Here is a 26,828-nt window from a genome sequence, read left to right on the forward strand (position 1 = left end):
TGAGAAGAGAAGCTACGTGAGTGTCTGTGCATATCACAGCAAAAAGCAGCCACCCCTTTAAAAAAAACACTTAAAAAAATAAGCCTGGTCTCTCAGGGCAGGATCTGCACTCAAACCACCTCACCCAGCTGCTGGGGTCAAAGAAAGGCAGTCCTGGTCTTGCCATAACCCACCTGAGTCTGCAAAGTCTCCTCTGCCCTTCTGCTGGCACCCGCTCACACACAACTGTACAGTGGGACAGATGAAGGGCCTCCCCAAAGACCCAGCCAGAGACTCATCTGTAAAACAGCACTCACTATTTGAAAGCAGGTATAGAAAATGTCCCTTACTTTTTTCTCTTCTCTCCTGTGTATGCTGAGTGTCTTTGTTTAAGTATTTATCGCTACAGAACCCTTCTGTTTTCTACAGTCTAACAAAGACCAGCATGGTTGTGATGAAAGAGCAGTCCACTACTGAGTACATCACAGCCAGGTAACCCAACCAGTTTTCACACTGTGCCTTTTGGGCTGCGCCTCTTCTCTTCTCCCACTCCTTCTGCCAGGGGCAGTACTTTCATTTCAACACTGGCCAACAGCTCAGGACACACAGTTCAAGTTCTTCAGTTCCTGTGTGGTCACAAACAACTTATTTTCTTGCTTGTGCTTTTATTCCCCATCTGTAAAGGGAAGGTGTCTTCCCCACAATGGGAACACATGGTATTCCACTTCAGCATGGTTTTAGAAGGATTAATATAAATGAAGCATTCGAAAAGATAAGCCTGGCAAGAGCATGCAAGACATAGGAAGTAGAAATATCACTGATAAATGTGGTTCTAAGCAGATAATTTATCTTTCTCCAAAAAACATGTTTTTCCTATCAAATTTGCAGCTTTATGTTCACATTAGCATGTGAACAATTCTCTTTCCCCATCTGAATCCTTCCACTGTCTTATGTCAAAATGAAACATCAAAACCCTGACTTACATGCCTTTTAAGTAAACACAGAAGAACTGCAGGCTCTTTGCAACATTAATGTTGTGCTGCAAACCATACTTCACTGACAGTCAAAAACACACCAGTGCTGGCCAAACCAGAACAGACTTTAGACTGAGTTGAAGAAGCATTAAGCATTTTCTTCCCCTTCACAGAGAGACCCTGGATGTATCTTGTTCTTTGATGCTGTGTCAGAATGGTATTAGCCCTGAGCTGTGTCAGACATCCTCTCTTTGTGTTCTTATGAGATGCAAATAGATCCAAAGTTACACAGCACAGAGATAGATGTCAGAGACAAAACGGCTCAGCAGAAGCTGAGCATTGAAGCTGGCTCTGTTTACAACTACCACAGTCCCAGAACAGATTAAGAGCTGGCCACATGTATTTAATACTGTTAACCGCGTACAAAGATAACATAGCTTTACTCAATAAAATATTTTCTTTGAAACTTTGATAGAGCCAAAGTTCTGTTACAGCCAATTACTGCTTGAACAGTTCCACTCTTCTTCCCACAGCTAGCAATCTTGATTATTTCCTTCTGTGTTTTCCCATTTTCCTTCTGCCCTAATTTTTAGTAATTTCCCTGTCCTCACTGAAGTCATGAAGGAGTATTCTCAAAACCAGTTTCTCAACGCCCTGACTATGGGCAGTTGTGTAAAAACTGAGAGACTCCCCCACCCCCAGCCCAGTCTATCACTCTCCCAAGCCAGGCTGATTGTCAGAGTCACGCAGTGGAACAATCTGCCACTTCAGCAAACGCACTGACCAGAGCCACCACACAAATCAGATTGGGAAGGAGAGCGTGCGAGAAAGATCTCCCAACTGCAGCTGCCACACAGCTCCTCACTTACCCTGTCGTGCAGGGGGGTGCACGGTTCAACACAGCCTCAAAACCTTTAAATGCCTGGAGGTGAACTGGACTTCAGAGAAACTTCTTAATTCTGAAGAGAGAAAAAAGATGCTAAGACTGAAAAAGAAGGAAGAGAATAAATTAAGAGATTTGAAACAGAAAGGAGAAAGCAAGCAGGAAAGTATCATGAGGACCTGCTGAGATGATTCTCCCACTTCTAACTTTTGGGAAGCATCAGCATACCATTTTAATTAACAATACTCAAGTGCTGAAGACAATATAGTGACACTACTCCTGAGCATTATGGACACACAAGTGACATTTCACCTGCCAAAATCATCCCTGGCAAAACTCCACCATCATCAGTGGAACCACACCAAGCATGAAATTGGCCCACAGTTGCATTAAGACAAAAAAGGCTTTGTTTCAGGAGATATGGGGCATTTCTGCTTCTTTATAATAAAGCTCAGCAAACAATTGCTTATTGTCCCTAAGCAAACATCACTGACACCAAACAAGCAGCCATCACATTCACAGCACACACTGTCTGTCCATAGGAAAACATCCATCAACAAAGCAACAGATTCCCAGTGTCCTGTTCTTATCACAAGGAAATGAAAGCCAGTTTAAATGCCTCCCAAATTGCCTACCAGATCCACAAGCAATCATTCTCATTTTCAACAACATCCTTCCACACTCCTCTGCCAAGTCAACGAAAGTTGAATGTCCTGACTGGTGCTGCAGGACTCAGCACACACAGACGCACCACAGCTCTGAGCAGCTCCACTGCCAGAGTTATTCAACAATACTCCCACCACAAACTGTACACTGCGACCACACTACGCTCACACTGAAGCATCTTTTCCTCCTTTTGTTACATTTTTGTTTGACCGTGTGGATTCTCAAAGAAATCCCACAAGTTCACACGTTTCTGCCATTCTCTCGAGTTTGCCACAAGCATGCCCTGGACTTACAGGGCCAGACTCTGCTCCAGTGCCAGCCACGGCCGTACACCACATTTGCATAGTATCGATTTATGCCAGAACTCATTAAGCTATGAAAAAATTCAATGGCTGAAGCAAACAAATAGTTTAGGCAACAGAGCTCCGTAGTGCACCCTTGCCCTTTCGCAGCACCACAACGCATTTCTCCGCAGTTTCCCTGGCCAGCTTGGCAGCCTTTCAACCCAATGCACAGAACACCTGGAACACCTGGACATTCGAATTTCCGGGGTTCTTGAGGGAAAGTCTGACAGAGCCAGGTGGGAGCAGTGGGAGCACAGGAGAAGCAGCTCCTCGGGACTTGTCCCGCTCCCAGCTTCTACTTGTTTTAAAGGACCTGTAAGAAGACATCCACTACCCACACCAGAAGTTCAGCTGCTCTGAATGCTCATTTTACAGAGCACCACGTATAGGAAATAAAACATTTATCATTTTTAGTTGCTTTTCCAACTCCTCTTCCCGTTCACCACCACCCGTTCCCCCAGTCCAGCTAGCCTGCACCCAGGGGTGGGGGTGCTCCCACGGCTGCAGGAATCACCCAAGGATCAGAGCACCCCACGGACACGCCGAACCAGCTCCATGGAGCACCCAGGGGGGCGGCGGGACCGGCAGCACCGCCGGAGCCCCGCACACCCCGGGCACCCTCCTGCTTGCTCCCCCTTTAATTCATGCAGAAACACGACGAACCCCCCGTGTTTCCCTTCACGAAGGAAGGCGCGGTGCCCCCCAGCCGGACCCGCCGCTCCCGCCTCTCTCCCCGGGAGCCGCCGTCCCTCAGCCCCCCCGGGCTGGGATATCCCGTCCCTCCGCGCCAGCGCCTTTGTGTGCGGAGCACACACAGAACCTACCTCGGCGGGGCGGCTCTGCCCGCCCGGCAGCGCGGGGGACGAGGGCAGGGGGAGCCGAGGAGGGACGGAGAGGAGCGGCCGCTGCCCGCTCGCCCGCCCGGTGCCGCCGGAGTGTCCGCCCGGCCCCGCCACACGCGCGGAGCCGGCCCGGCCGCGCCTGAGGGGAGCGGCGGGGCGGGCCGGGGGCGGGCCCGGCGCTGAGTCACCGCCGCGGCCGCCCCGCCACCTCCTTTGTTGTCAGGCGTGGAAAAATCCGGGGTGGCGGGCATGGCTGGGGGCAGATCCCGAGGGAAACGGGGGGAAAGCTGTGTCTGTGCGGCGGGCTGGGCCGGGCTCCAGGGGCTCAGGGCTCCCTGCCCCGGCACGGATAACGCGAGCGGGGCAGCCACGGGTGGTTCTCAAAGTCCTGCGGGGCCGTGGGTGCGCTGAGCGGCCCCGCTCACCTGCGGGAGCCACCTCACCCTCCACGGAAAAGAATTTCCCAGCTGTGCCTGCCTGTAACTTTCTCAGGGGTTCCTTTCCCGTATCCCGGAGCCCTGTCCCTGTGGATGGTCTCACCGTCCGTTCTGTAGTTACTAAGGTCTCCATCCAAGTTAGAGGCCGAGAGGTCACGGCCAGCACATGTTCAAAGTACCCAAAATCTGTCTTCGAGTGAGCATTACACGATTACATGAGAGAATCTGAGAGACGGCATAGCGTGCACAGTCTTGGGAATGAACCCAAACAAAGACATTTGGGGATGAAATGTGTGTTTACACGCTGGGGTACACACTGGTATTAAATAGATTTATTTCGCATATTTATCACTGGGATTATTTTGTGTTTTCTCCAAACAGATCACTTGAATCACAGCACAGCGACTGGAGTCATCTCAGGGATGCAGAGCTTCAGGCTGATGTGGGGAGCTCAGCAATTTGAGGACCAAAGCTTTCAGCATCCCTTGGGCTGTGGAGCCAGACCCTTCCCCTGCAAAACCCCCAGCCCCAGAGGTCCCAGCAGGAAGAGTGTTGGGTGCTCAGTAGATGGTGCTATTTCCACCGAATTTATGCTAAATAACCTCTGCTCCGGGATGGGAAGGGCAGCGAGTGAGTTGGAGAAACACCTTTACTGTGAGGCAGGGCTGAAATCCTGAGTAATGCACTGAAAAAGTGTTCAGGTCTTTGTGTGCAGCTGTTCTTCCTCTAGGAATAAACAGCAGCCGGGTTGAAACCTAGGAAATAGATTAAATCCAGGGCACCAGTGGCCACTGTCACATTCTGGTTCAATTCAAGCTGCCAAGCACCTGCATACACAATCAGAGCTGTCCTGTGAACAAATGAAATGTTAAAAAGTACTAAATGCTCCTCCAAAAGTGCCTGGTGACATGCCAATCTGGACATGCCAACCATTTGTGTTGTCCATGTTCACTGTGTCCTCATTCCCCAGCACTTTCCTTTACAGGAGTGTTGTGAGATGGACACTGTATGGAGAAAACCTCATAAAAATTGATTCTTTTTAAATAAATGTGGTAAAATGATGTGCCTGGATGAACGAGGCAGTATAAATATTGATTAGTTCCCTGGTCTGTGAGCAACTGTCCATCTGAAGCATGGTGGAGGGGAATAGTTTATGGCCAGAAAATTGCAAACAGCAACGAAATAAAATTAACTGCAAGGCCAGCAGAATGCTGGATTTCCCTATCTTTTGCATTCTTGACCTTACAGACCTCTCCATATCATTTCTGTAAGTAAGCATTAACAATCTGTATTCCAAAGACACTTTGTAGTAGCCCTGGTCAAGTTTTTTATCTCTGTTGCCTTAGACACTGCACAGGCAGTTGTTCCTGCTCTGAAATCTGACACATTACATCAGTGTTTCCCAACCCTTCCTCTGCTCAGACAGCTATTTTGTTGTGATATGTATGGTCGTCCCAGAAGATCCTGCACATCCACACCTTTAAATGGAATGTAACACTTTTCTCAAGCAAAATTACAAAAACCTCTGGGTCTCTTGCCATGGCTTGTCAAAGGAGCAGGGGCATTTTTCATGGTGTTTTGTCACTGAGTTTCATTCAGTTTAAGTGTGTGATTATGGAGCATCATTGGCAGGTGCAGATTGAGCAAAGTCCACACACATACAGAATTGTCTTGTGCTTTGTGAAATTACTGTAATGCTGTGCAGCCCCTAAGCTGCTGTGGCTGTATCCAGACCTGAAAAATATTGCTGGACAGAAGCAAGAGGGGGAAGATTTGTGAGGGGCAGAAAGGTGAAAGGACTCACCAAGGACACACCTGAAGACCAGTGATGGCTGAGATCAGCCTGTTATCCTGTTGTCTTAATTCCTCACTCATTGCCTCATAAAAGACAGTGGTCAAATGACAGCTCTGAGTCAAACATCCCAGGAGCAATTTAAGGGATAGCTTGAGTCATCACTTGCCTGATTTTGGTGCAAGAGCTGCCTGGTACCTCAGACCCCTGGCAGGGGAATGAGTCAGTCCAGCTCAGCTGCAGCCCCTAAGAGAGGAACACATCAGTGGTCAGCATTGTCTCTCCTCTGTGAGCCACTCAGATTCCTGGAATTCCTATTCCTTCTTTAAGGCACATTGTGCCTTTTGCCTTTTGACCACATGAAAATTACAGTCCATGGTTCACGTGATGAAGAAATTTGGCCACAACTGCATTTTACTCATGACAAGCCTTCTCCCCCCAGCACTGTGGGTACTGAAACTCTAGAAAGCGCTCAAAAAGCCTCAGGGATCTTTTTAGATGAAAAGAAATATATAAATGTAAAACATTACCATTTCATTTTAAATGAAAAGCAGTGTATTGGAATAAAAAAAATTAATAAACTGGCTGCACTTTAGACAGAATGATTCACTGGAAATACTTATATGAAAAAATTCCATTCTTGTTAATATTATAGCCAAAAGTGCATAGACATTCTATCATATGATCATCACGGGACATTTGTAATATGTATTTTGGCATTTTGATATCTCACGAATCAGGTATTATGTATTTTAATTGCCTGTTGCTGTTTATATTTTTTTTTAGTTAAACTTCAGAATTAAAAGCAAAATCATCCTTTAAATTAAATTCCTCTTTGTGAGGCAGGGAATTGCATTTTATGCTGTGCCTGCACCATACTTGGCCTTTGAGTGTTACCACATTATAACCTCAAATAATAGTAATAACAGTTTTACTATAGCAGAGACAAAGTGGAGCATTTTACAGGGGCAGACACAAGTGGAGTCAGCTGCTTGGGTTTCCCCTTGCTTAGTTTCAGCTGTCTGCAAGCAGATGTCTTGTCTAAGCAGGTCATGAAGGCTGGGGAAGAGGTACATACCCTCAGAGAGAGATTTGTGTCTCCTATCCTAAATATCTGTATTAGAACTGGACTAATTACTTTGAAAGTGCTTCTGCTGGTTGTACAAGGCAGTACCTGACCTGCTTCAGCTAGATGCCTTCCTCAGAATTTTTTTGGCTTTGTATAATTTATTCCCCCAGAGTGGCAGAATGCCTTCCTGTTGTCTGCTCCCCTTTAAGTGCTGCCTGTACACCAGGATTTTTATTCCATATGATGTGGGGAAACACTGACTTGAATCACAGGAGACTGTGGTTTTCTTTATTCCCCTGTAGCCACTTTCAAATGTAACTTTTTTTCAAGATTTTTAATTTAATAGAAGTAAATCAATGGGAATGCAGGTAGCTATGAATGTTTTTCCATACCATAATTCTGCAGAAACATCACTTAAGTATTTGAAGAAACATCTGCTAAGCACGTAGGTGAACATATATATATAGGAACTGAACAATATGACTTTGGAGCTTGCAGGGTTTTCTTTACACAAAGCCAGGGGCATAAAAGGGATTTCCTCCAAGTTTTCCTGTGTATTAATAATGAAGATCAGGATGCCACCTTTGCTTCCTCCCCTTCTGAGCATACAGTGAAAGGAAATGGTTCTGGATCGAATCACAAAGGGCAGTGGAAAAAAACAGACTACACTCCACGCTGGCACTCAGAAGTTTAATTATCCAGCACGCTGCATCTTTATGGAAGAAGTAGGCAGATAAATCCCATATGTTAATAGTTGGCCCCCTGTGGATGACCTTTGGCTCAAATATTCCATATTGTGATTAATGTCACACAGTTGGATCCAAAACATGCTCATTCCCCAGGCTGCAGAAATAAAAAAGGGGATTTAACTTACCTTCCAAAACCAGAATTCATTTGATCACTTTTTTTGGGCTGATTTTATCCCTGGCTGTAGTCTGGGCTCTGAAAAGCTGTTCTGTACTCCCTCTGTTAGGACTTAAGACCCAGCTTCTCATATTGCCTGCACTGCTGACTCTCTGGGCCACCTGAAATAAGTCATTTTGCCTCAGGTTCTGGTCTAGTAGAACAGAAAAAATAACTGTGCCTTCCTTACTGACACCATTTGAACTTGCAGATAGAAGATGCTAAGTGAGGTTCATCTTCAGATAAAATTAGATACTGACTTTAAGAACCTTGAGGTCTCATAAGATTAGGTCAGAAAATCATAGATATGCTTGGATTGTGGTTTTCTGGCCACCTTCTCCCCTAATTTTTATGTGCCTTCCCCATTTTTATGTGCCTTTCCTTGCCTTCTCATGTCCTTATAGTGATCTTACATCATTCCAGTGACACAAACCGTACCCCTGGCACTGGCACAGGTATGCAGGCACCAAGATCTCTGAGCCTACGTGTCAGCTGGATCCTAAAGGACACAGGATCTGTGGGAAGGATACACATCCTGTGTAAAATACAGATACACAGTGCCAAGCATTCATGGCACTTTTCTGGGGAAATCAGATCCTCGAACATACAGTTACAGGTGGGCTCAGGGTTGTAACGCAGAACATTTTACCATACTCAACAGCACACTAATGACATCCTCTGTAGGGCCAAAGCCTTGGGGGACTGCAAGTAATCATACCAAAATTCTTCTCCATTTAACTACTCCAGAGTTATATCTGACACAGAAAGCCTCATTCAGCTAATTAAGCCATTGCTAAAATTGCCACAGACTTCAAGTTAGTTGAGACTGAGCCTGTATTTCTTCCTGCCTCTTAGATGAGATGAAACAACAAAGCTTCCTGATAAAGGCTTGGAAATTGCCTCTGCTTCTGTGGAGATCACAAGGAAATTTGCTTTTATTTGGCCTAAAAAGACATGCCCAGCTGTCTTCCCAGGGATGACAGGAGAGTCTGTGGAAATACAGCTGTAATAGCTGGAGACCCAGAAAAACGTGAGACAGAGCCTCTGAGGTCTGTCCTTGCCTCCTGCCAGGACACATCTGGACTCTTGTGCAGGCTGGGCAAATTTTTCCATTCCCAAGCTGGTTTATTTACCCAGGATGACAGGCTGTTAGCAGACTGTACTTGGGCTGGCCCTACAGCAATCAGAACAATCTCATATCATTTCCCACTAGAAGAAATAACCAAGTGCTCTTTCCTCCATGAAAGGAAAGATGGGCAGATGGTCTCTGTGCTTGCCATAAAGTACATGCAAATTGCAAGGGACAAGTAGCTTTATTTCTGTCTTTTGTGCAGTAGTGATTGCACTCTGGGGCCTTTCAATGGGCCATGTACACACTTGCAGGGGATCATGCACATAAATCAAGACTCTACAGCATCTTCCATCACAGGATCTCAGAGTTCTGGTTAAACCTAACAACTTGTCCTGGTTCAATAACCATGGTGTTTGCAGCATGCTTATTGCCAGAATATATAAGCATGTCTAATTTTCAAACTAGATCTTCAACTTCCAACCCTAGTTGAAATTAATAGGAGAATTAGAGATCACCATGCCTAAAAATAAAAGTGAAAAAAAAAAAAAAAACAACCCTCCACCTGCTGGCCTTTCACATCTAAAGCAAGAAGCTGAATCTCTAGGTGTTGAGTTCCCTATATTTCTGTGTGGGATTTCCTATGCAGAAATCCATGAACATGGGTTATGCTGTGCCAAGCAGAGTCTTGAGGAAGCTCAGCATCTTAGAGCTTCAGTGCAGGCTCTGCAGAACTGGTGGCTCCATGCTGAAATAGTTTTGAATGTATGCAAATCCTCTTGCATGGGCAGGTTAGCCCAATTTATCACATCACAACAGCTGCTGAGCACCTAGAAATCCTTAATATAGCCAAGCTGCCCTGGTTTTCCATAATTTTGATAAATGCAAAAAAAGCTCCAGGATGGCAGATGATTTAGAGGGGTGGTAGGGGTGACAGAGACTTCCAAGCCAACACATTGGGCTAGTTGTGAGAACAGGAGTCAGAGCTCCAGGTTCTCACTGTCCCTTCTAACAGGCAGGTTGCACACTGGAGTGTGTGCCCATCCCAGAATTGGGTCTGTGGTCACCACCTGGCATCTCCAGCTGGCTCAGGCCCACCTTAGGGCAGTCACACCATAAAATTCTGCCTGGATTATCACTAGTCCTGCGTGCAGTTGGGACTTCTGGGGTCGTTCTTCCTGGGGAAGTTGTGCTAAAATAAGTTCAAAGTTTCTCTGATTCTTTCTCAGTGAGTCATTCATCATGGGAGTGCTTGTCTTGGTCCTCTAGACACATGGGGAGAACTGTGGGAAGAAGCTGAAGAGACAAAGTAAATGGGATAGAATCCCAGGGGAAAGCAGAACCATAGCCTGTATTTCCAACCATGGCAGAGAAGCTGGGTTGTGTATTAGTGTATTGTGTAAATCAAGAAAGAAAATATGGGGAATGCTGTATCAGAGCCTTCAGCAATGGGTAGTGAAGGCACAATAGGCCCATTTTAGCTTAATCAGTTTAGAATTTCAGCTGAGTCTCTTGTCACCAATTCTGCTACAAATAGTAATGGAGTAATGACAGCAGATCCAGCAATTAACTGAAATAGGTTTCAAACTATTTTCCTGGTTTCCCACTTGAAATAAATCATTATTCTGTCCCTAACTCTTCATTTTTATTGTCTGCCCCCTGTGGTTTAGGAACCAGCTGGTATTCCTTATGAAGAAATCAGCAGGTTGATTGACGCTGTGGCTACCCTGAAGTCCTCTGAGGCTTTCTTATTGACTGACCATATCTAAGATAAGGTTGCCAGTAAATTATAGCTCTTCTTAAGAGCATCTGCCTCAGGGCTGCTCTCCCCTCATTATAAATCCTGATCTAATCCTGCACGTCTCCTCAATTATTGGAGAGTACAATTCAAGAAGTGGCTTCCCCAGTGAACATGAAATGAGATAAACTATTCCTACAGAAGGTAAACATGACTAATGACTACTTAAAAGTGAAGCTAAGCATTTGCAGGCCAGTCTCCTTCTGATTTTTGTGTGGTTTCCAAAAGAAAAACGTATCACCACTCGTACAAATGTTGATGGTTATTTCACCACAATCAGTTCTAAAAATCAGTTTGAAAGTTTTACCTGCCAGTAGAACTACTTGTAAATATTTCTATCTGCAAGAACAACCAGTATGACAACTCAGGTGACAACCTTTGGAAAGGTATTGGGTAAGTCACTTCAGAGTCCTCAGCCTGCCACAGAAACCCTTGGGAGATGCTTCATGGCCAGGCCAAAATACAGGAAAGACATTTAATTTATGAGATCAATGGATGTGAGAGAGCAAATGGAAAAGGGACAGGCTTATCTTAACATCTTTTTGTGTTTGGCAGATAAATTATGTTCTGGATTGCTGGATGAGTTTCAACACATCAGTGCTCATGGAGATGGGTTAGTTCATCTTGTAATTCCATGAACAAAAATATCCCATTTGTGCAGTCATGCTATTATACTGAATAAAGGGTGAATAAAGGAACCTGTTGATGTTCCTGTTAGATCAGTACCTGCTCCAAGTTCCAGTAACTGAGACAACTGCTGTCACTTTCTGTGGTCTTACACACAAACCACAGCATCCAAGTCCAGCTTTGCAGGTCCTGCCTGAGCTCTGGCCTGTCTTGAACCCAACCTTCTGTGAGAACCCTTGCTCTGGAAAAAGCCTTACATTGCATGCTGACTTTATGCAAATATAAAAACAATTTTTGAGCACTATTAGATGGGTGACTTATTTACAGCTTTGTATTTTCAGGATCATTTCCAGGATAAATGGGAAGAAACAGGATTTATTTCATTCAGGAGGAAATGTGCATTTAGGAATTAAATTAATGGAATCTATAAATCCACACCAAGGTCACATGGCAGTTTGACTCAATGTAACATTAATGACTTATTCTAACTATGCATTAATGTCTTGGATTATGTTAATTCCACAGCTTTTCCTTTTGTCTAAGAGAAGTTTATTGTTCACCCAGCTCCAAATACAGAGTGAATTTTGACATCTCTGGTGGGAAATCAACAATCTGTCTGATTGCTGCTGTCAGCTATGTGAGCATGGTGGGACTACACACAGATGATCCTTCCTCAGCCTGCACTGCCAGCCCAAGGAAACACTGCCTGTCCTGGGGCAGGATCCTCTTGGGAACCTTTCATGTGCTTCCTCCTGATCAATCATAACATAAAGACATAAAAATCTGTAAAGAGTAGCTGTACTGTTCAGGTTAAAAATGTCACAACCCATTTGCAAAAGTAAATTCCCAAGGAGTACTCCAAAAAAAGGGCAAACATACATGATACTCCACTCTAGATACTCACAGCCTCCTAACTGACTGCAGATTTCTACTATTTTCTACAAATAGATGAAGATTCCTAGATACAGCCCTTCATCAGTTTTTTTTTCCCTTGGACTTGTCCAGCCTACCTTTAAATTCATGTGAGACTCTGGCAGTATCTTTTGGCAAGGAATTTCAAAGCTTGATAATCCTCTCATTCTGCACTGGTGAATAAAGTTTTTAGTCACTATCACTTAGTACAATTCTTCTTAAAGGAAACATTATCCTATGGTCAATGGAGGAAAACTTATATAAGCTTCTCTGGTGTTAGATCTCAGCAGTATTTTTTCACCCAAGCCCCCTCAAAATCAACAAGAGATTCTTAACTTTAGTTAGGTCCACAATCCTGGAAAAAATAGTTCTAGTTACAATTTAGTCAAAGTGAGGTTTCACCTCTCCCTGAGTACTCAGTCTCCCTTATTGCAGTTCTGGCTTTGTAATCCTGCTTTAGTTTCTAGCAGGATTCATCAAAACAATAACTTCAAATAAAGCTACATAGTGTTTGTTAAGGAGAGATGAAAGGCCCAGTGGTGAGTGAGGCTGCCCCATGACAAACAATTACTGAAACAAATAGGTCCAATAAAAAGCTCTGCTCTCATTTACATGGCTACAGGACTCATCTTGCTAAATTGTGTTCCCCTTTTATCAAAGGATTTAAATCTGAATTCTCTCCTTGTAATTCCCTCAAATTGATGCCATTTGTATTCTGGTTTTGATCAGCTGCTTCTTCTGTGTTATTCACTAAGGCAGAGGCACCCTGTAAATACAGCATACTTCAGTGCACTCCCTTATTTATGTACTTACAGATAACTTCAATATTTCCCCAAACAAGATGTGCTACTGTGACCCATAGAGTCAATACATATTGCATTTGCATTCTTTTATAATGCAAGGCAGTTGTAGAATTAGGTACAAATAGACCTCTGGGGGCCTGACCTCCCAGCTGTATTAAATAAATCCCCTTAGCACAAAGGAGGAAGAAAGGGAAACAAAGGGCTTCCTGCTGGCTTTTCCTGGAAGCATAGAAGTGAAATAATTCACTTCAGTGTCCTGGGGAAATAAAGGATGGTTAGAAAACATCAGAAATCAATCTTTAGAAAAATAGAGCCCTAGAAGTGAGAGAAGGAACAACTTGGCTGTAGAGAAGAGTGGAGTTTTCCCAGTGTATTCAGTCAGCATCATGGCCCTGCAGAAAGCATTTAGTCTTTACTTAGACTTCATGTCCTTGAACTATGGAAATCATAAGGGGAAATGCACCACTTGGATGGACATAGTTACAGGGTGGGTTTTGGCAGTTTATATAAACTCCTCTGAGAGAAGTTATACTGAGTTGCTAATTTGTCTTTATTGGTACACATACAATACTCGAGCTGACTCTGATCTGATAAAAACAGCTGTTCAGACATAATTTCTGGCTTTCTTGCAAAATATTTAAATGAAAACTTGAAAACAATTTTGTCTCAGTTTAAAATCAAACTTTTTTTTCCAGGGTTTGTTCATGTACTAACCAAAACCCACATGCCTTCCTAAAACTTTTAACAAATATTTCCATTTAGTCTAGAAACCTCTTTCTGGGGGAAAAGACATCTTCCTTAGGAAATACCAATTCTCCTAGCAGAACTGATGTTAGATTTTGGGTGTTCCTGGACCCTGTAATGTGAGTGATTCTGTTTGTTCTTCCTTATGGGAGCTTCCTATGCATTAAAGGCTGGATAAATGGCATTTCCAGTGCCTGTAACAGCAAGTCTTCCCCCTCTCACTGTCTGTATTCCCTGGGCTTAATGGCAGTGGAGGGATATTTCATTCATCTCCTGTGATGAGTGGCATTTTTCCATGTGTTCATTCCCAGAAAGGGACAGAATGGAAAGTCAATGTTTTTTTTCTAATTTATGTATGTGTTAACAGAAGGAATTTTGGAGAGGGAAGCTCAGCAGTGCTTACTCATGGCCCCTTTGGCTTTGTCCACTGATGTGATTGTCCTGGTCTCGCACATCCAGAGTGGAGACACACATTTTGTTAACAATTTAGTGGGTGGGAAAAGGCTGCAAAAGTGTTCCATGTGGCACGTTTCATTCCAGAGACCACTGGGATCAAGGGGTCAGAGGGAGCAAGCTGGAGCTTAGCATGTGTCACCAGCCCTCCTAGGACTGCCACATCTTGCACACAAACATGATTGTACTAGTCCAAGCACTGAACCTGTTTGCATGTGACAGCACGTGCCAGATTTCTGTTTGCAAAATCCAAAGTGGGAATGACAGGGATATAATCAAAAGTCCCTGACTGGGAAGTGTCAGACAAATGGTTCTGGTTCTGGTTTCAATCCATCTCCTTTGTTAATCTTATTATTCAGAGACTGCTTAGAGTCATCTCATGCTCATTTAAACTAAATACATAACCCAATTAAAACAATCCTGAGCTACTTAGATCTATGGAATTAGACTAAATTTCAGTGCTTCTGACATTTTGATCATTCAGGGCTCTAGAGCATGAATATCTATATCATCAGTTTATCTTCTCCCATCTCAACCATCTTTAATAAACTGCACATATGGGTTAGGAGATTGTCATATTTCATCTATGACACAACAGTTCCAGCCAATTTCTAAATTGATACTGCAATCCCCTGGTACAGCTCTGACTACAGGATACAGGTCTTGGGTCTGCAAATCCCCTTGGGTGCCTGGGATCATGGGGATGTGCTGAGGTGGTGGCAAGAAAGGACAGAGGAGAAGGGTGGAGCTGGAAGCATTCAGTCCATCAGCACAGCAGCTTTCCTAGCAGAGCTGGAGTCTTCCCAAAGGCCTGATGACGTTTTTCTGCTGTAGGAAATAATCTGCTAACTAGAGAGTTCACATGGAAGGAAACAAGGAGAAGGGGGTAGTTGGATGAAACAATGAAATGCTTTTCTCATCAACTGCACTTAAATCCAGCTGCAAGTTGATCTGTTTTGTTAGGAACAGGCAAGCAAGGTATTTCCAGAGGATTCTTACAAGACTGTGATTAAAAACAAGGAATGTGCAGGAAGTTAGAGTGACAATTTAACTAAAACAAGGGCAAGAAATGCATGGCAAAGGGAACTCAGCACAGAATTCAATGCACAGTTTGTTCCCTGGATTTTGTACTATTTATATTCACAAACTATTCATGAACAGATTGCAGAAATTAAAACAAACAAATGAGGAAGCATTTATTAATTATGGAATAATTGATATACAATGTGTTATGAGTTAGAGATAATTCTTGTTCTCCAAATTGTATCAGCCAGGGTTGTGTGACTCATAATTTGCACAGAGTCCCTTTGTCACACGAGCCAGGACAAACCCAGCACAAATCATCTCGGTTTTGATGTATCAGAGTGGGGACCTGGTGGAGCTGAGAAGGTGCAAAGGAAGACAGCTGAAGTCTGAGGCAGAAAAGGCTGAAACTCAACTGCAGTTTGGAGAAAAGGCAGCTGAGCAGGGGTATGAGGGAGCTCTGCCAGTTCACAAAGGTGCTGGGTTAAAGGACAAAGTTATCCTCAGTGCAGCAACATAAGAGCTGCTTCCTGGGGGATCCATGGGCTGAAGCACTGCTGCCAAGGGTGCTCTGCCTGGGGACATGACAGCACCAGGGAGGCAAGCAGGCCTGCCAGGCCATTCTGTGATTCTGTGACACCATCACAGATTGGCCCACCTTGATTTTGGTTTGAAATATCCATGTCAGATCCCACATCCCTGCTCGTGGGCTTGGACTGCTACATGGATTCTTTGGCACTCACACAGGAGCTGGGCTCCCCAACATCATTAAAAGTGGTAGGATGAGTAGAATTTTGCTGCTTTTATTATTAGGAGGAAAGAACCTCACAAAGGCAGTAAATCTGATTTAATTTCTGTAGGCTCAGCTATAGGACAGTCTTGTGCCCTTCTCTTTGGTCAGTAACAGATGTCAAGGGCAAGGAGTTCATTAAATATCATACACCCAAAGACTTAATTAAATATCATGCAGCCCTCCACAGTATCTTTTACCTCCTCAGCTTGCTTTGCTGCTTTCCTGACACAGCTTTAAATTGCTTGAAGGTACTTCTCTTTCTCAACATGCCTTCTTCTTTCACTCCCTCGTGTCCTTTCACACTCTGAATGTGCATGTGAACCTGACAGACACAGATCCCTGCTATGCAACAGGGCCTTGACTTATTTTCTTCCTTTTAAAAATATTTTCTTCTTTTGTACCTGCAAATTACTGTGGGTGTGGTTTTCTGGCCTCAGCTATAGGGGGGGATAATTTGTGCCTCCCATGGGGCTTAGCAATGCTACAGGCACTGGTTCCTTTGTGCCCAGTTCTGGAAAACAAAATGCACCTGCAGTTGTGTGTCCATGGGTGCAAATTATAAGGATAATGCTAAGACAAAACTGGGAATTTTCCAGTGAAATGGATTTTTACTAGAAAACAAAGAAAACTGATACACCTGAGCTGAGGGGTTTCTGTGGGAATTTTTACACCAATTTCAGCAACAATGGCATTCCTGGGAAAATCTGCACAACATAATAATCAGCTTGTCCTACCTTAGAATAGAAGGAATTTAGAATTTAGGGAATTTCCTTAAGATGAGGGAGCCAAGGTCAAATCCTGCTGTGCCTTATTGACTCAGAGTTCTCACATCTCCAGTGCACGTCCTTCCAATGCCTCCTTCTCAGTGTCTTCATTTGAAATTGTCTCACTCAGCTTTGGGAAGTCTGACTGACTGCCTCAGCACTCACAGGACCTTGTAAGACTGAGGTTCACAGCTGAGCTTTCATTTAGAAAGGGAAAAGTCAGACCTTCCCTTTGACTGAAAGTGGTATAAAACTTTTCAAGTTCCAAACACATTATGCATCACCCTGTGCATCCCATCTTATTGAGGCAAAGCCTAAAAAAAGCTTTGCTGGGGTTGTTTCTTGTTCCAATGTCTGTTAATAACTATAAATAACTTTGAAATTCAGGCAGGGTTAGTTCAGATGGCTCGAGGTGCTCCATGAGTTTGCTGTGTGCCTTTTTTCCAACAAGGGGATACACACAAGCATCATTTTTCTCCATGTGAGAAAACAGTGCGCACGTTTTACAACCCATTTCCCTCTTTAAAGCTGTAATCACATGAGAAGAAACCAGCTGGTCTATCCCCCAACAAATAGTCCTGGCCAGCTGTAGTGGAAGGAAACCTGGTAGTGAAGCCATATGAAGAGCTGTCTGCAGCTCTGTTCTGGGCTCCCACTTCCCTTTCCATGCTGCAGGACAGCTGAGGCCAAGGCAGGTGTCACACATCTCTCATAGAGCTGCTGTTGCAGGTCCTTCATCATGAATGGGCTCTCTTAGATTTAAAAGTTCTAGTCCACATCCAGGACCAGGTACCAGACAAAGCACTTTCTCCTACTGATGCTGCAAACTAATCCTGACCTGCTTGTAAATATGGCAGTGAAAGGCATGAGGAGCTTGGAAAGACCTTTTTTTGTTTTGTTTTTTTGGCTTTTTTTTTTTTTTTGGTGTGTGTGGTAGGAGCCTCTTGCTTCTAAAGAACCGATCTGAACAGGAAGAATCTTAATTTAGCTGAGCCCTCTGAGCTTCATTGCTCGGTGACAGATGACATTTCTCAGCCTTGTCAGAAAAGAACACCACTCAGTTGAAACTCTGTCTCATTCTGCTTCATTAGAACATAATGAGGCAAAATTACAGGGTTTGCTGGCACTGCTCAGGAATTCAGCACCATGAGTGTCCTCAAAGCCAGCCAAGTGAGAGCTTCCAGCCCCTGCTGCAGCACCTGGCATGGGCTCTGGGGCAGTGCAGAGGATCCACTCAGGCTTTTTCCGGAATACTAAAGCAATCCTCATAGCCCCAGAAGGACCAGGGGCAAACAGAGTGGGTGTAGAGCTGAAGGACACTGGAGCACAGCTGCTCCAGCACTGCCATTCCTGAGGGCTGGAGGGGCCTTAATGGGCCCCATGTGCTGCAGGAATGAATGCAAAGCTCTGCGTGGGCTGGGAGATTTATGCTCTTGACATTGGGGGGATTTTTGGCTAAGGCTGATTGCTTTGGACTCTGTCTCTGCTCTGAATTAATGTGACTTTATTGAGCAGCAAACCTGAGGAAACAGCAGAGCTGGGGATGGACACTTGTCCTGTGTAAGATCCTGCTGGTTTGACCTCACATTTCTGAGGGTGTGGAGCAAGAATTGTCTTTGTCAATGAAGTTTGCATTTAGTTGTCATTAAAGTGTCATTAAAAGATGAGACTGGCCTCATGATGGTTGTTTGCTATTTTATGTCTTCCACAAAGCCCAGCAGTGAAGGAATATAGGAACAGAATAAAACTATAGTGATTCCCCAGTCCTCAACAAGATATGGGATGTGCCAAGCCACAGATGGTATCTTTATGTTTTAGCACCCTTCAGTCATTTCAGTGACTTTTATGAATTTTTTCATTAATGAACTCATGTAAACTACTGGCAGCCCAAATATCCCATAACTCAGAAAACAAAACTTTGCCATGATACTTTCCTTTGATTTGTACCTGCTGTTTGGCAATACTACACCTCCTGCACTGTATTTAGGTGCTGGGGCTGTGGAGTAGTTTAATTGACAGCATGATATACATCAGAGATGCAAGTGTTCCATTTTTTGTTCATCTTGGACTGCTGACCACCACACCTGACGTTGAGCTCCCCATTGGGGAAGCACCAATGTGTTTGAAGGATCTGCTTGAGGTGAGACCACCTGAGGACACAGACATTCAGTCATCAGCTCAAGGGCTCCACAACTTTGCTTTTATCTGTCTAAGCCAGTGAGACACTCAGCAAAGGTTTGGATGCTCAGTGAGGGGAAACATGAAAGCAGTTAGGCTGACATACAAACAGAAAAGGAAAACTGTGAGAAGAAAATGAGTGGCTCTGAAAAGATCTGGCAAAGACACATTCACAGAGTTGGAGATGTCAGTGACACAAGTGGAGATGTCAGTGGGATGGAGAGAGGAAAAAGAAGCATAAGGTTCAGTGATTTGGTTTCTGCCTGTGATTTAGGACTGTGCTTAGCTTGCAATAGTTTGGGTTGAATGTGTACACAAAGTCCCTTCAGAAGGGGCCTCCCCCTCTGGCCACCACATGGTTAACAGAACCTTTGTTCCTCTTATTAACACAGAATTGTCAGGCTCCAATGTGAGCCTTGAACACCTATAGTTCATTCCTGTGGTTCTCTGAACATTCACGTACAGAAATTTAGTCAGGTAACTTGCTTAGGACAGCCTTCTCCCCTTTCCCCTGCTGCTCACATTGCAGTATATTGCTGGCATTGCTTAAAGTGTTACTGGCAAATAATATTGCTTTGTGCATTATAAATAGAAATCAGGCAGCAAATGGAATTAAATGTGGACTGAAAGGCACAAATTCCTGAGCAGAACAGTCTGTGTGTCTGACAGGAAATAGACAAACTTTGTTAAGTTTGCCCAGGACCAGCCTAATTTGATCTTGGAATTTTTTTATTTTTTTATGTGGTTTTACATGTCTACAAAATGTAACAGCTACTTGAAACTGAAAACAAAGCCAACAAAATAAGATCTCCCCAGGGCATTCCAAATTATTTAAACCTGAGCTTTTCCAGCATTCCTGTGCAACAGATAACAGTAAACAGTAGGTTAAAAATATACAGCATTAGGGTTATACAGGCAAAAAATAACAGCAGATATTTGTGAAGGACAGATTAGCAACAAATCCCTGACCTGGACGATGGGATGGAGTGTACCCTGATAAAATTTGCCAATGACACCAAACTGAGCGGGGTAGTGGACACTTTGGAAGGGAGAACCACCCTGCAGGAAGACCTGGACAGGCTGAAAGGATGTGCTAACAGGAGCCTTGTGACATTCAGCAAGGACAAGTGTGAACCTGGGGAAACCCAATCCAGGAGTGCAGCAAAGGCTTGGAGCAGCCCAGCTGGGGAGCAGCTCTGTGGGAAGGGACCTGGGGGTCCTGCTCAGCAGCAAGCTCAGGGTGAGTGAGCTCTGTCTGCTGCTGCAAGGAAAGAACAGGATGCTGAGCTGCACCAACCAGGGCAGAGAGGAAAAGTCATCATCCCACTCAGCACTTGTCAGGCCACACCTGGAACTGTGTGTTCTGTTTTGGTCCCTACATCAAAAAGAGGTGTGGGCAGGCTGGAGGGGTGCAGAGAGGGGCCACTGAGATGATCCAAGGACTGGGAAGTGCTGTGTGAGGAAAGGCTGAGAGAGCTGGGTTTGTTCAGCCTTGAGGAAAGGGCTAGGGAAGACCTTGTCACCATGTTCCAGTATTCAAAGGATGGCTACAAAGGAGATGCAGACTCCCTTTTTTACAAGGAGTCACATAGAAAAGATAAGCTGGACAAGTTATTCCTGGGGAGATTCCAATTGGACACAAGAGGAATACTTTTCATAATGAAAAAAAAAAAACAATCAGCACTGAAATCATCTCCTCAGGGAAGTGGTGGGCTCCTCAACATTAGACACTTACAGGATTAAACTGGACAGGGTCCTGGGCCATCTAGACCATGCTTTTGCCAAGGGAAGTTGGGTGAGATGATCCTTGAGGTCTTTTCCAACCTGGTGTTCTGTGATTCCAGGTTCCTATGACATTCCAATTCTTTAAGCTATGTAAAACATCAACTGTGCTGCAATTCTGCAGCGTGCTGGTGGGGAATTGAACCCATCTTTCAGGATTTTCCATCAGGTTCTGTCCTGCAGAGGCATCTATCACATAAAATAGGGAGCAAATTAACTTCTTAGAATCTTCAATTAATTTTTTTTATATTGATTAATTTTATAGGGTTTTTTAAGTTTTGCTTCCAGTTGCAACTTTCATAAGAACATTGCGGATATTTTTGGTGACAATTAGAGTGAAGAATGTAGAGTTTCCAACAGCCTCTTCATTTTCTGCTGGAGTAGCAAGGTCTTTTGGAAGATTAGGATTAATCTTTCCTGCTTCCTGGCTCCTAAAGATAGCATCCAAGCTGTCCCCTAACTGCACTCCATGTTCATTCCACAGCTAAAAGCACTCCTTATCAAAGATCTGTTCCCCTCCCTCTCTTCTTCCTCAGCTTGCTTCCTCTTTGGTATTTTAGAACAAGATTTAGCCACTCTGACAGTTTCCACATCACTACTCAGCATCACTGAGTTGCAAGAATCCAGTCTGGTAACAGCTAACTGGAGGTTCCCTCTGTAGGCATCTTTGGGGCTTTTTGTGAACCCCCAAAATAGTAAAGTGTTGGATTAGAATAATAAAATTTTTGATTTTGTATTGCAAACCTTGCAACGTTTTCATTTTCTTCATGAGATTTACATTAGAGGTCTCTTGGAGAATGTATTTTCTCTGAAAACACATTTTGGTTTTGGAGAAGCTCCTCTTTTCTCTCCAGTTCTGCTGGAAATTCAGGAGGAACCAATGCAAACAAGAAGTGGGTCGTGCTCAGGACTGTGCTGAATTCAGAGAGGGTCCTGTGCAGACCCAGGCACCTGGAGCTTATTCCATGATCACAGCCTGGATTGATGGATGTGATCCCACAGTGTGGCAAAGCTCCCACTGATCTTCATTATGCAGGATGAGGATATGAGTGAGATGGGGCTGAGGAAACAGAACTAGAGACCTTTATAAGTATTTTAATTCCAACCCCTTGCTTTAAAGTTGTAACCATGATCCACAGTGATAATTTATGCAGCAGATTGGTGGTAAAAGTATTGTGTAGTCAATGTGATATTGCAAATGGGAATTTAGTAATTGCTGATTATTTTAGAAATGTTGTGTTGTAAAAAAAGACATAGGAATAAGTGATAATCAAGGGTGGAGGGATTACTGCTGTTGATTTAAAAGCTTGCTGAGGCAGATTTGAAATCCCAAAGCCAGAGCATTTCTTTTAGCAAATAAAAATGCAAAGAGGAACAGACTGGTGGAGTCTTGTTCGAACAACTGGCAGGCAAGTAGCAGTAAATCATGAAAAAAACATTTCCTAAACTTTCCCTTTTAATAAATTAGGCGTTGTTTGTAAAATAGCTTGGGAGAACATGTTAACACAGAACTGCTAGCTAGATAACAAGCCAAATCCATCTCTGCATTTCAGCCCAATTGCACCAGGGATGAATTTGGCTCTGTCTCTCTACAAACATGAATCAAGCTGTTTGCATTTTGTCATTACACTATCCCTGACCCAAGCATATACATTTCCTTGGCAACAGCAATTAAAAGCCTGACAAAAACACTACACATTATCTGCATCTTTTTTTTCCTTAGCAAAATTTGTATTTTCCCACTCCTGCCCCTCCCTGAGTAAGGAAGATTAAGGGGCCCATCCAGTTTCCTGTGAAACTGAAGATAAAAATTCCTCTGGTTTTGACAGCAACAGCAGTGCTTTCTTCATTTAGTGATTATTTATTTGATTGATGGCTGAGTCCCAGGCAGCAGTCCCAGCTCTGTTGGCTCTGTGCTTGGTTTATAAAACTTCTCTTGTCCATGGCCATGTCCATTCTCCTCCAAAGAACAGAGGAAGGCAGATGCACCAGTGATGCACTGGGAGCCTTCTGGGTTCCCAGGTATTTGGGGGAGATGGCATCAACTAATAGCGGTTTCTTTGGGAAATTCACCAAAAATAAAATCTGCTTAGGTATTGTGGTACCACGTGCATCTATTTAACTAGGAGATTCACCATATCACTCATGGGTTTATTCTCTATGTATTTAAACCCTGTTCCAAACCCTTATCAGACTTCTCTTTCTGATTCTATGCAATCCAAGACTGAATAAAGTGTATAGCTAATAATTACAGGAATTTCCATAATGGCTTTTCCCAGCTAGATATTCCAATTAGAATGAGAGAATTTGCATGTGCATCAGTTATAATGTACAAATTAATATTTAGCAAGCCTCTGCTCAAAAAAGTGCAGATCCCAGTCCCCATCTTTAAGGAATTTTCCATGCAAATAAGTTTAGTCCTGTTAAATTCTCTTTTCAGAAGAAATCCAATGATTGTTTCAGGGTTTATGCTCCCAGGCTTTTGGCAGTCACTGCATCTGAGGGTGGTGGATTTATTCCCTTGCAGGGAGCTGAGCTGTTGACAATGCAAACTCTAATGAACACTCACCTCTGCTGGAGATAAAACTTGCCTCTGCTCAGTTGGGATGGCAGAACCTGACGTGTGGCCTTCCAGCTGTCATTGCAAGGAGCTGGGAGATGACCAGAGTCATCACACCCACTGCAGTCAGTGGTTCAAGACTGTTGTTATTGGCTGCATCTGAGAAACCCACCAAGGTGCCCTGTGAAGTTTTTACCCGACCAATGGTAAGAAAAATAGCAAGAGACAAAACCAAAATCTGTTTTCTTCCTGCCTTGTGTGTTTGCGTGGCAACATGATAACCCCACTGCCAGAATCAGCAGCCCTTTTCCATTAGCAAAACTAAGCAGTCATTACCACCACACCGAAAAAGAGCCCAAATCTGCTTTTTGCAGCTTCTGAGAGACGGGCTGCAGGGGTGGGGGGGTGCATTTTCCACATCTGTTTCCTCCATCCCCTCTCATTTGCTGCTGCAGGGCAGGAAACACATTGCTCTGTGCACCAGCCCCTGACCCCTCTGGGAGCCAGCCTGCGAGCAGGGCTGGAAGTCCTTCACACTTCATCTGGTGGAGCTTTGAGAACATGGATTGCTATTAAACCCAGCCTGACTCGCTGTGTCAGGGCAGCAGTCTGAGCAGAGTGTGTTTACTTTGGGTGTAGCAAAGAAAAAAGGAAAGGGCAAAATAGAAGTCAGTGAAGGGAAGGAAAAACAATGAAACCTGGTCTCACCAGCAGTATTTTGATAGCTGCTGGTGTCAGTGTGAGGAGCTGGCTTCTGCACAGATATGCCCTGGCTGTCCTTTCACACTGACCTGCAGATCAGTTCAACCAAGAGTCCCCTCATTGCCCATTTCTCTCTGCTTCATAAATCTCCTTCAGGATTCCTCTGTGTGAGAGGAGCTGTGTGTGCAAACAGGTCCCTGAAAGTCTGACTCCAGCATCTTCCCTGTGGCACCCCACAGACCCCAAGGCAAGGTTGGTCCCTCTCTGCCCTTTCCCTGGCTTCCATGAAGTTATCCTTCAGCCTTTGCCAGCTCCAGGATCCTGGCAGCTGTGTGACACCACAACATGATCTGCCAAAGAGCTCTCCCACCTGCTCCAGTGCTTCCTTGGGGCATGTGGCTGCTGGAACTTGCAAGGGTGTTTGCCATAGCAAGAATGTGTCTCTTCCTAAGGCTTCAAAGCATGGAAAAAGATGTTGTTCTTCCCCACCCATCTTCTCCTGATGAAGTATGTTCATGAGCAATTGAAGATGAACACTTGTCATAACAAACTTGTCATCTCTTTTCCCAGTAAGCCCCAGTCTCTGCTACAAACCCAGACAAGTTCCTTTCCTGATTTCATCCAGCTCATTTTCACACTTTCCAAAACTTGAAGCTTGCACACTGACGAGCCCTTGAGACTGATAGGGAATAGCCTGTGTTAAGCAAAAACACCAATCAGGTCTTCACAGTGCATCAGCCTTTCCCAGAATTTCCCACATTTCCCTTATGTAGCTCAGCAGAGGCCAGGCTGTCATTGCAGAGGTCAGCTCTTCAGCTTGGGTCTCCCAGCATCACTTAGGGGGGGCCCTACTGAGGCTGACGCCCTCATTAGCAAGGGAGGGGAGACAAAAGGGAAAAGAAGTTGTAATTTTAAGAGATTTTTAGGTCCTGCAGCAGAAATGAGAAGGCAGCACTGAACTGTACCCATGAATACAATGGATTCCTGAGGCAGGCAGAGGCTGCAGAGTTGTGCCCCTCTCAGATGTGCACAGGTACCCATGGCTGGGTCACAGGGGAGGCTGTGCAAAGAGCAGAGTGAGAGATGCAAGGAGCAGTAGTGAAAACTAATCTTAGAGAAATTAGGATTTTAGTTAAAAGTTAGAAGAAACTGGGCTTGAGATTGTTACCTGAAACTTTAATAATTGATTGCCTGTCAATTTATGTTTGCTTAGCTGTGCTTGCAATGGGAAAGGATGAAACTAGTAGGTAGGTCCAAAGAACACAAACAATTGCAACCCCAAACTCATTCTTTGCAAAACTGGAGTCGCCCCAAAAGCCATTTGTATTGTCATTGATAGAAAAGGTCGAGAGTTCACAGCAAGGAAGACTTGCCTTACTTCCTCCTTTAAAGACCCCTCCCCACAAAAACGACCCCAGACTTAATTCAAGAAGCCAACCATGCATGCTTAATAGCCATTTGAGCTAATTACCATGGGAAGCAGGGGATAGGAGGGGCTGGTATTATGAATATGTATTTGTTTGAACCTTTTGTCAATAAATAGACTCTGTGACCACCTGTAATTTGGCAGTGTGTATTAGGGGGCTACCCCACACTGCTGCCCAGCGCTGAATAAACATACCCTTTGTAACTCACCTTTTAATCCCCAACATTCTCCTCAGTGAGAGGTGCTCTGAATGCTCAGCAGATACGTGTGCAAATGAATCCCAGGCGTGCACAGAACTGCAGGGTTTACTGTGGGGTGTTGATACAGCTCTAGGATTATGTACAATTAGACTGTCTAGACCACATTCAGCAGGGATGTGGATGGGTGAGGATTACCAGCTGGGAAATCAGATATTCAGTGAGAGGGTGGGCAGCTGACTTGGGGCCAGAGAGGAATCCAAGTGGAAATGTAAGAAAGCACTGAATAAATTGCCACAAGGCTGGATGTATTGTACACCCTCAGCTCCCTTGCACTAGCTGTTCCCCTTGCTCTTCTGCAAGAGCTCACCCTTTACAGTCTTGCACGTCTTTCCTCCTCCAGATCACTGTTAGCATGGAAAACAGCATTGCTTTCCATTAACACTGGGCCAGTGAGACACAAATTGGACAATGATCATGGAATCATAGAGTTCTTTAGGTTGGAAAAGACCCTTAAGATCATCAGGTCCAACCATTAAGCCAGCACTGCCAATTCCACCATTAAACCACGTCCCCAAGTGCCACATCCACATGTCTTTTAAATCATTCCAGGGATGGTGATTCCTCTTGGTTCATAGAGGGACTGTGGCCAAGGAAAACCTGAACCCAGGTCCCCAGGATGTTCTTCTAATCCTTGGACCATACTCATATCCATGTTTTTTTCCCTTACAGTCACCTGAAATGTTCACCTTGTAACCAGATGTAGGAGTACTATAGAAATCAGTCATGATCTATTTGACATGCCACAGCAAGTACTTCTCACTCTGAAAACAAAAATATCTTATTTCCTTCCTCTTGTTACTCCCTACAGACAGTGGGGCCCAAATCTACCCCTGCACCAGCACTGAGTATTGAAGAGATGCACAGGGGAGGAGATTGGTCCCTCCTCAGCCTCAAGCTCATGGCACAGACGTTGTTTTTCCCAAAGGAAGCAGTGTAGGTGTGCTTTGGGACACAGCACAGCCCTGCTGGGATGTGGTGGGCACAGACCACCCTGGGTGGGTGGCCCCTGCTCTTGCTCCCTTGCACTGGGCTGTGCTTTGCCTGG

The 26,828-nt window shown here is 44.4% G+C and overlaps 1 protein-coding gene across 4 annotated transcripts in view; it reads right to left on the bottom strand.

The window, feature by feature from the left end:
* FAM107B (family with sequence similarity 107 member B) overlaps positions 1-26,828 on the bottom strand; it is an 88,834-nt gene that overhangs the window by 54,494 nt on the left and 7,512 nt on the right. The window contains exons 1-2 of one of the 4 annotated variants that reach the window (XM_033058799.2): positions 3,671-3,759; positions 1,823-1,912 (exon numbers count right to left, since the gene is read on the bottom strand). The exons of 1 other annotated variant lie outside the window; for it this stretch is intronic. The gene's annotated coding sequence lies outside the window, so the exon portion shown is untranslated. Of the gene's footprint in view, positions 1-1,822; positions 1,939-3,670; positions 3,787-26,828 lie in introns of those variants that run through there. 2 more of the 4 variants (XM_033058800.2, XM_033058801.2) reach the window with 2 other exon arrangements.

The sequence above is a fragment of the Catharus ustulatus genome, chromosome 4, assembly GCF_009819885.2.
Source record: "Catharus ustulatus isolate bCatUst1 chromosome 4, bCatUst1.pri.v2, whole genome shotgun sequence".
NCBI classification, from domain to species: Eukaryota; Metazoa; Chordata; class Aves; order Passeriformes; family Turdidae; genus Catharus; species Catharus ustulatus.